This window comes from Ceratotherium simum, chromosome 3, assembly GCF_057802395.1.
Source record: "Ceratotherium simum simum isolate JZ-2026a chromosome 3, ASM5780239v1, whole genome shotgun sequence".
Taxonomy (NCBI): Eukaryota; Metazoa; Chordata; class Mammalia; order Perissodactyla; family Rhinocerotidae; genus Ceratotherium; species Ceratotherium simum.
The window spans coordinates 2,962,962-2,973,965 of record NC_141902.1 but is presented as its reverse complement, the minus strand read 5'-3'; the positions used below and the strand labels follow the sequence as shown (position 1 = coordinate 2,973,965).

The window sequence follows — 11,004 nt, the reverse complement described above, 5'->3', positions numbered from 1 at the left end:
AAAGTTAGGTCACTACAATTCTACATGACTTGCTGATTTGACACAATCCATAGAATCTAGTTATTTGTGCAATCATGTTTTAAAGTAATTCATTCATTCAGAAGTAGCATGTTTTGAATGCCCTCTGTCTTCTACACTGTGTTAGGCAGCAGGAAGGCGAGATGAGACTCTTGACCACACAGAGCAGACAGTCGAGACAGAGTATCCACGTGGAAATGGGCAGTCCCCACGCAGACTGAGCATCGCCAGGGTAGGAGAAAGACAGAACCGTGGGAGCACCCAGGCCTGCTCTCTAATCCAGACTTACAGGATAAGAATGATTTTCGAAAGAAATCCTTATCTAATTGCCTCATAATTGAAATTAAAAGATTTTCTATTACAAAGCTGGTTCCCTAAAAGAGATCAAAAGAATCTATTTACCTGAAAAATTCCTTGCAAATTAGAATTAGTTGTTTTGCACTTTCACATCTTTAAATAGACAAAGAGAAAGAAGGTTTTCGATATATATCTGTCTTTGAACAGATTTCTTCTGAAAGTGATTTACTGGCTATGATTAGTTCTCTGTAAACATCCAAAAAGAACAAAGTTTTAATACTTGAAATTATTCAGGAAAAAACAACTTGAACACCCTTATTAAAGGCACTTTGATAATGGCAGAGTACTGTTGCTAATCCTGATTAAAGCTCTTTATAATGCTCCAAAGAACAAAGAATGGAAAAGAATGATCTAAAAGAGAAACGTTGTAATCACCTTGATGCATTATTCTGTTTCTTTAGAGGATAAATGTTATACGAAGGTAAATCAATATTGGGAAGAAAGTTTTAGCCTACTTAACTTAACTAATATTTAATATTTATTGAGCATTAACAATATATATAGGGAGCTGCTTAAAATTTCAAGTTAGTCATGATCTCTGGCAAAAGATGGTTATTTTATTCCTAACTGCATTTGGGTCCTGGCTATAACTCTTATAACACTATGCATCTTCTGTTAGAGATCTAAATGTTAATTGTTACAGAATTGTTAAATTCTTCACAGGTGACCTTAGACAAAGCAACTGCTAAGTGTTTATGGGCCCTAAACATCAAGCATAGTGATAGATGAAACTATTAGTATAAAATTATTTAAATATATAGAAAACTCAATGTAACCTATTTAAAAAAAACTAATAGCAAGGCTGCAGGATACAAACTCAATATGCAAAAATCAATTTAATTTCTATGTAATAACAACAAGCAATTGAAAATTGAAATTTTATAACAATACAATTTATAATAATCACAAATATTTGACATAATCAGGTATACATCTGACAAAATACTGCAATATCTAAACACTACAAAATAGTGCTGAGAAAAATTTAAATGGAGAAATACACCATGTTGATGAGTCAAAGGACTTGATATTGTTACGATGTCCGTTCTCTCAAATTGACCTATAGATTCAATACAATCTCAATCCACATCTCAGTGGGCTTTTTGGTAGAAACTGGCAAACTGATTCTAAAATCCTCATGGGCATGCAAAGGACCATGAGGTATGGAAATAGCCAAAACAACTTGGAAAAAACAAAGTTGGAGAAATAATACCACCTGATTTCAAGTCTTCTTATACATCTAGAGTAATCAAGACAGTGTGGTATTGCTGTAAAGACAGAAAAATAACGCAATGGAACAGAATGGAGATTCCAGAAATATACCCACACATATATGGACAACTGATTTTCAACAAAGTTGCAAAGACAATTTAGTAGAGAAAGGACAGTCTCTTCAACAAATAGTGACGGAAAAATTGGATGTCCATATACAAAAGTTAAACTTCAATTTATACCTCACATCTTACATACAAATTAACTCAAAATGGATCATGAACAAAAATATAAAGGCTACAACTGTAAAAAAAAAAAAAAAGATGAAAATATAGGACAAAAATCTTTGTGACCTTGGGATGGGCAAAGGTTTCTTAGGCACAGAGGCAAAAGTAACAATCCATAACAGAAAACTGATAAATTAGACTTCATCAAAATTAAAATGTGCTCTTTCAAAGATACTGTTAAGAAAATGAAAAGACAAGCCACAAATGTAAGAAAACATTGCAAATCACATATCTGATAAAGGAATTTATCTAGAAGTATAATATCTTTAAAATTATTCCTTTTAAACATGCACCATTTATTGTCTGTCAATTATACCTCAATAAAGCTGTTTTAAACATTCCTGAAATATTTCCACTTAGGTAATACTTCATTAAGTAAACTGCCTTCTATAAAATGTCACCTTCTGCTTCTCTAGTAGGGACAGTTACCATTATTTCCCAGAATAAAATGAAAATTCATTCTAAGCAGTTTTCAGGCCGTCTTCTGGAGTCCGATCAACTTTTGCAAACAGGAATGAAAATGTGTGTTGCCTTTTCACGAGGCTCTTCAGAGAAGCACTTATCTTCAAATGAGCATTAACCTGGGAAAGTACAATAATCAGACCCAGTTTTTAACCAAGTTCCAGAACAGTTTTTCTTAACTCATTTTCTCCTCTCAATTTTACCCACCATGCCCTTAGGTAGAAATAATTTCCACATATTCAGCCTGTCTCTTATCAATTCTACATTTCAAAGATTAGGTTTTCCTAGACTATTTGAGCAAAGAACAGAGAATTTTATTAGTAAATGTATAAACTTCCCTTGTGTCAGCAAGGACATTATATAATGTCAATAAAGACTGTATTCTCCTAATCCATCACCTCATCTGAACTCCTGCACCAGCAAAGATGGAACAATATAATTGTGTACTGAAAACTCTCCTTTAGCCAACCATGAGAAACAGTAATGTGTCCCTGAGCACCAGAGAATTACAGAGCAAATATGATTACACGTAAATCACGGACACATTTGTAAATCTAATAAAACCAAGCAACAAACCATGCAGTGAAATTGGGAGTCAAACCAGGTGGGCATTGGCTTTAAGTGTCCATAGACAGAAAGAATTATTGGAAAAAAAAGTGAAGAAATGTGAGTGTAAGGTATGTTGACCTGAGGCCAAAGACTTATAAACCCATTCTTATGTATATAGGGGGGCGCGGTTTCTAAGACGAATGTGCCTGAACCATTCCACGTGCTAAACGTGGCACTTCAACTCTGGATGTGTTTACCCAGCATGTCTTGCAACACATCTGTAACACCAGAATTGTCATGCAGCTTCTGTGTCCAGAAATGAGAGTCAAGGAAAAAGGATCAAGAAGGGGAAGTTTGATGAGCTTGGTTATCTAAATGTAGCTCAACTTCCATTTAAAATAAAAATACCAATAGAATCTACACCTTACATCATGAAAAACAGATAAAAATACAATAGGCTTGTGTTGTCCTTTTAATTTTTCAAAGCACATAAGGTTTAACTTGCATGCAATTTTAGGATCCTGTAGGACCATTCTTTATTAAATGTTTCAAGACATTGTCTAATCTATTTAAAGCGGCAAGGCATTTTCAGCGCCAGGCCAGAGGGTTAACATCCTCTCAAGAAAAGCCATAATAACTCAAGTACAATTTTTATGTGATACACTCAAATTATTGTAACGAGTGAGACAGCACCGTAAGTACTAGGGTGCATTTTCAAATGAATAATGGTTTAACATGAAAACATAATTAAATCCCAGACAAAAGGAGTCAAAAATAATTTAGCAGCATTGTTAATATACAGTTAGTTGATTTGCTCATTCCATTTAATTTATTAGAGTCCACATTGTAAATGAAGCCTAACTCAGGGGCAGCCAGTGGGATAAGCACAGCTACCCTCAGCTCATACCATCTCTTCCCGTGGAGACACGGACCTCAAGACTCTTAAATCATCCTGTTGACTGATTAACACAAAGGTACTCTGTATGAAAAGGTATTGAATTGAAAAACCCAGTCGTAGACACAACCACAGACAAGTCAGAGCTTTCTGCATCTCAGTTTTCCTTTATGTAAAATGAGATAATCATGGTGACCAGGGAAAAATATAAGATCTAAAGTTCTGCATCATGTAATACTTAGGAAATACCAACCAAGAAGAGAATTAGTATTAAAAAAAAGAATTTGTTAACTCTTATATGAAAGACATTATAGAATTCAAAACTTAAAAGTTATAATAAATCCTATAATATTTGTTCCACACAATATTTCAAGCTCTTCTGTTTAAATTACCTAATAAAATGTACAACTGCATGTGACACTAGATTATAAAATATTAGCATCCAAAGGACTTCAGATGATATTTCTAAATGAAAATATGATTCTTCAGAGTTCTGTCCTAAACCCTCCACAGCCATGTCTACTGCCCACAAGTCAAGTCCAGTGTCCTTCGGAGCCCGTCTCAGTTTGTACCAACTGCTATTCTCCCTGTGTCCCTCTCAGTTTCCCCTGCAGCCCTGACTTGACTCTGCAGGAACACTTGCTCACTAACCCCCAGGAAAACTACACATTTCTATGCTTTTTTCTCTTCTCCATTTGGCAAGTTCCTATCTCTGCACCCGGTTGTCCTGTCACCTCTGCAGTGAAGGATCCTCTGATCCTTGTGGCAGAGGCACTTGTTCTCTCTGCTTACCGTGTAGTGAAGAGGACAGAGAAGCCAAGGTCCAGCAATAATTCGCATTTCCAGCCTCCACCACTGACCATCTGATTCCGAGGAACTCACCAGATCCCTCTAATCTTGGTTTCCTCATCTTTAAAGGACTTTAGTTCAGTCAATCCCTAATCACGTAACATGAGGGCCAGATCCGGAAGGTATGCAAGCTAGCAGACCAGAACCTAGCGCACAATAGACTCTTAACCAATGGCAGCTATCACTGCTGGAGTTCCAAACGCCCTACACAAGAGTGCACTGTCCTGGCTTAACTACGTCCACCCCACACTAGGCCATCAGAGGGAGGGGTCGTATTTAATGCTCTTTGAATTCTTAGTAAATAGCACAGGGCCTGGCAGAGGGTGGTCACTACCTGAAGGATGGATAGATGGACAGACGGATGAATATAAACCATAGAGAACAACATCTTATTTTATAGTTGAAGAAACCGAGGCCCAGTCTATTTAAGTGACTTGCTGTGGGCCACAGTTCTAGTCAACGGAAGAAAGGACGTGATGGAACACAGGTAGAAAGGATTTAGTTCAGAACCTTTCCTACTTGGGAACCACATGTCCTCCACTCGGTGCTTTTTGGATGAGGCGGTAAATTAGGTAGGCCTGCTTTTCTCTAACATCCACGAGTCATGTGACCCAGCTGGCCAGTCAGAGCCCCACTTCACCCCTGGGTCACTGTGATTGGTCCAGGGCAGAATTGTAGTTCAAGCAAGGACGTGAGAGTTCTTTAAAAGACCCCACTCTCCTCAGATCAATGCTGCTCTGAGAGCAAAGCTTAGCTGGAAGACAGAGTGGAGAGGCAAAAGAGAAGAGAATAAATGTCGCATCACTGGAAACTGCCTCGGGCTGCAGCTGAAGTTCCTGGTACTTCATTGCTTCACCTGTGAAAGTTGGGTTTCTAGCATCTGCAAGGGAGTAATGACCCTAATACGATTTGTTTCCTAATTTCTAGACCTGTGTTCTTCCTGAGTACCCTGATGTCTGCTAAATAATGACCAAATAATGTAAAATACCCATCAAAGACAAGCAGCTGTACACTAAGCCGATTTCTTCCTTTCCAGTGCTGAACCTGACGCGTTTAACCTCAGTATCCACCAGTTAATAGAGTGCCCAAAATCTGAATAAGATGGTATTGCTAAAGTCTGCTATTCACAAATATTACCCCTTACCATTTACAGAAATAATATTTTTAGTTGGTAAATTGCAACACTTGACAGTCAATTTTACTTTGTGTACAATGCTTACACAAAAGTATTCAACCCTGAGCTGGCGACAACTTTGTAATATTTAAAAACAGGTCTGTTCCATACAGTGCTATCAACACAATCCTCTCCCTGTCACTTACCTTTTGGAAACATTTCATTAATAGAAAGCAAGTTTTCAAATTAAGAGTGTAAAATAGGGGGCCGGCCCAGTGGCATAACAGTTAAGTTTGTGCTCTCCGCTTCAGCGGCCTGGGGTTCACGGGCTCAGATCCCAGGCACGGACCTACACACCATTCATCAAGCCATGCTGTGGCAGCGTCCCACATACAAAATAGAGGAAGATTGGCACACGTTAGCTCAGCGATAATCTGCCTCACCAAAAAAAAAAAAAAAGAATGTAAAATAAATAGGTTTTCCATCAGTGAGATATATTAAACTAGTTTACTTCCTTAAAGACAAATTTTTAAAATCCAAAATCTAAAACATTTAGTTTTATGAATTTTTCATAAATAGATCAATTTTAAATATTTGACCTAAATACAGTTTAAACTACTACTGAAATGTAGTACAGACTGGAATTTGACAAATGTCCTTTATAAACATGAGTAAGTTAGGTATACACAGTGTGGCATTAATGGTTGAGATTTAAAACAAATTATCACTGTCTCCTTATAATCCTAGTATTTTATTGTTCCACAAATCCTTGAATTATTTTGTTGAATGATATTCACTATTTAATAAAAATTTTCTTTTGGGTAAGAAAAAAATATATAATCCAGTGTTTTAGAGTAACATATCAAAAATCAGAACACTTAAGCCAATTTCCACAGAAGAACTTTCCAAACCTTCATCTTTATTAATTATCCATTCAAAAACTGAATGTTAGATTATGATTTGAAAAATCTCAATAAAATATTTATCCTAATAAATATTTTAAAAATATTTACCCTAATAAATATTTTAAAAATATTTATCCTAATAAATATTTTTAAAATATTATGTAATAGCATGCTAATTAAACTAATTCTTCATCTTTCTAAAACAACTTTAAGTACTGTATCCTAGGGAGAATACTTGCAGTTCCTCAGTCATTATTCTTGAGTAATTTTCATTGAAAACTAGACGCTCATGTTCTCTTTAAGTAGTTCCACCTATCTTAATTTACTCTAAAAAATTGTGTATGGTGAAGGAGTATTTAAAGCATTAATTCACTTGTTTCTTTCTTCCCTACAGTCCTTTTGTACTCCATGACCCTTATGCAGCCCTCATTGTCTCAGGGTGGAGTTGTCACAGAAAAACCACACAACAAATGAGGCAAATTATTGGCTTTCACTTTAATATACCAAAACCCAGGTATGACACAAATAAAACTGGAAGAATACTTGCTCTACAGGTTTTTCCCATGCAACGGGATATAGAATTTTCATGGCAAGTGATGAGGAGGCAAGCTATAGAGTTAGATGTTAATGACCATCTCTCAAGAAGGGAATTGACACCCTGACCCTCTCCTGAGTCCCACATCTGGCATGATGGGTTGAGAAATGGAGAGCTGAGAATGCCAGGACCTCAGATAGGTCTGGGGTTTGGAGAGCACAGAGGACAATTTCTTTTTTCCCCAATAAAGCTCCAGGAAGTTTTCCAGCCTTGTAGAGAAATCCCATGTCCAGATGGTGAGGAGCAGTGATTAGAAATGCCTGCAGGACTCCAGGAATCTCATCCTGAGGGCAGCCTCACAGAGACTCAGCACAGAGAGGCCAGTGGTGAGGACAGAGGGACATAGCAGCAGATGCCAGCGTGGACTGATAACGAGAGAACAGGCAGGACGGAGAATACACAGCAAACACCCGTGGGAAAGGCCTGCTGCTTGGAGACGGAAGCGGGAGGAGGTGACGATGTGGCAGTGGGCTTCTAGCCCGACACCTGCTGTCATTTCCTGACCTCCCCTGCCAAGACCTTGACACTGTGTCAGCCTGTTAGGATTGACATGCCACCCCGGAGAAAAGAAGGGTGTGTCAGTTAGCTACTGCTGTGTAGCAAATTACCACCAATTTAGGGCACTTACCACCTGTTAGTTCACAGTCCTGTGGGTGGAAGTCTAGAGTGGCCACACTGAGTTCTCTGCTCGGGGTATCGCAGGCTGAAGTTACGGTGTCTGCCAGGCTGGGTTCTCGCCTGGAGGCTCGGGAAAAATCTGCTTCCAGGCTCATTGAGGTTGTTGGCAGAATTCATTTCCGTGTTCCCATAGGGCTGAGGGCCTTGCTCCCGGCCCACTGCCAGCCAGGGGCTGCTCTCAGCTCTTGGAGACTGCCTGCATTCCTTGCCACGTGGCCGCTTCCATCTTTAAGGCAATCCATGGAGAACCTCCCTCACATCAAATCCTTCTCCAGCTTCCAGTCTCTCTGACTTCTCTGTCTCTGGCTCTAGACCTGGATTTAAAGGACTCATGCGATTAGGTCAGAGTCACCCAAATAATCTCCCTTTCTTAAAGTCAACTAATTTGGGACCTTAATTATATCTTCAAAATCCATTCACAGCAGTCCCTAGATTAGTGCTTGACTGAATAACTGAGAGAGCACATGAGCTCTCGAGGGCAGGAATCGTGGGGTCTACTTAGAACTCTACCTGCCACACAGGTAGGTACTTAAAATTGTAATGCCTGGCCATCAGTCTTCCAGCCTTTTCTACCTTTAGCTAATTCTATTCCTAACCCTTTTTGGCATTATTTGCATCCTAAAACTTCTTTCACCTAAACCTGGAGCTATCCCATGTTATCTGTTTTCTTTAGCTCATTCCTACAACTGTTGAGTAGCAGGCTGGGACATCAGGAAATGTCTAGTACTTAAGTCAGAGTCGAGGTGGGTGAGGATATTAGTTTTCTCTCCCTGACCAACGTCTTTACCACCTGGGTGATCGAACCTAGGAGAGGCCCAAGTCACGGGGTCAGAAGTGCACCTGGGGAAAGTTCAAGGCAGCAGCAGAGTCCTTAAGCTTCTGCAAAAGCTAAGGAGGGACAGAAAGACTAGAAGGTGCTTTGAGTACTCTTGAATTCCACCTCCTGTAAGAATGCTCTGATCCTTCCAGACCAAAAGGGTTTCACCGTGAAATTGGTGCTTGAAAGAACTCTCCATTTTGACGGGCAGCTGAGAGCCAGAGTTTCCTGAGAAGGACAACTCCTGCCCTGTGAAAATAAAACAGAAAAACGCTGAAGACCTCTACACTGAGACCACCTCCCTCAGAAACACAAGCACACAATTAATTTACACCAGAGTAGGATTTTTAAATGTTAAAGTCTTAAGTTACAAATATAATTTGTCTGTATAGGGCTGTTGCTTTTACCTTAAAAAAGAGTAAATCAGATTTCCAGTCATGTCTTTGCTCAACTATAGTTATGCCCAACTATTACTCTTAATTATTCTGGCTCCATCCATGATGCCAAGAGCTCTTTCCATGAACCAAAATAAATACCCAGTCTCCTTTAGGAAGAGAGAGGACTGAATAAATTGATGAAAGACACTCTTTGATCAGCATTAGGTGCACCAAGCTGCTTCTAAATTTATTCAATTCTCACTTTGTTTTTAAAGAAGACTGAGCTATTTATTTCTGTCCTATGGGCAAACTCAGAATATAATGGAAAGAATGTAAGAGAGAATAAAGAAAAATGATGATATTCCCCAGCAGAATAAATACATCTCTTGCAAAAATCAAGTTACCAGAGTCACCCTAAGCCCCAGGTGATGGGCGGCTGTAAGACATAGAAGTGAGCTGACAGCGCTGTGCGAGCTCGGCTAGATGAGGATTTAGACATACAATGAAGCAGCATCAGCAGATGATAATCTGGTTCTCGAATCCCTCAAGGTTACCTCAACCTTCCTAAAGGGGTGTATGTGTTTGGACCACATCCCACTCTGGGGTCCAGACACTCCTTCTCGACGGTGTGTACTCTGAGCTCTACTGCAGGGAGACAAACGACCTCTCAATGTGCATATGGGGGAACATTGGGATTTCTGAACTGCTGCTGCCACATCTGCCAGAGAATGAAGTTTCATTGGAGAAGCCTGCCTCACATTTAACAGCTCGTGCACAGCAGTTTTTAAAAAATAGTTACTTGGGGATTGGGAGTCAAGATGGCGGCGTAGGCAGACTCTGAACTCACCTCCTCCCGTGGACACAGCCAATTTACAACTACTCGTGGAAAATTACCCCTGAGACAGAACTGAAAACTGGATGAGAGGAACTCCTGCAACAACGGACAATCCTAACTGAGGTGGAAGAGGCAGAGACTCCCTCCCGGAGAGGAAAAACGCCGCCTTCACAAGCCGCCAGCTTCACGGCCGCCGGGAGCAGCTCACAGGTACGCAGCCTCCCTGGAGGCGCGGGGCCCTGAGCCGGGGAGCCCCCGCTGTGGGCATTTTGTGGACCCAGCACAATTGAGACCAGCAGCATAATATCTGACTTTGCCGGCTACTAAAGCATTGGGGAGCACCCCCAGAAAACCCGGTTCACAAAGAAACTAAAACTGGCTCTTAAAGGGCCCACGCACAAACTCACCCGTTCCAGAAAGCATCCTAAAATCACCAGAAAGAAAGGTGCACAGTGCTTCGGTGACAAGAGACTCACCTAATAGGCCCTGAGTGCATCTCGGTGAGGGGTGAGACCTCTCCAGGGACTGGGACATTGGCGGCGGCCATTGTTGTGGCCTGGTGTGAGCGTGCTGACACAGACGCCATTGGAGTTCTCCCTGAGACCTGCTAGCCCAGGGTCTGCTCCACCCGCTAGAGCACCGATTTAATCCAGCTCAGCCAGGGCAGACAGCCCACCCTAGAGACTAGCCCCACCCAACAACAAGCCCTCAGGCAACGTGTGGGCCTGCATAGATTGGTGACTGGATTCTCTGCAGCCTGGCAACTGAGCTGACTTGAGCGGGGCAGGGTGTGCACAAGGAGCGGGTGGAGAGTGTGGGGCGGTGGCAGAGTGTGTGGGTCTCCCGCCGTGGAGAGACTGGGTCCACTTGGGGAGGTCGGGGCGCTCACACGGGGCAGGACTGTGTTGACTGTGTGTGTGGACCTGTGGGCGGCAGGGCTTCTCAGCCACAGAAGACTTGTACTTCTCAAAGACCCACATAGGAGGTTTGCTCCACCTTCCAAAACCTGAAACAATTGGGTGCTCCTGTGCCTGAGGCCAGCCCCACCCAGCTG

General features: G+C 40.9%; 1 long non-coding RNA gene across 1 annotated transcript; it reads right to left on the bottom strand.

Moving 5' to 3' along the window:
- Positions 1 to 1,232: 1,232 nt before the first annotated feature.
- LOC147917394 (uncharacterized) lies at positions 1,233 to 10,628 on the bottom strand. Its single transcript, XR_015549567.1, has 3 exons — positions 10,427 to 10,628; positions 7,872 to 8,987; positions 1,233 to 2,455 (listed from the first exon to the last, which is right to left on the bottom strand). It is a non-coding gene; the product is annotated as an uncharacterized LOC147917394 (long non-coding RNA).
- Between the last annotated feature and the right edge of the window lie 376 nt (positions 10,629 to 11,004).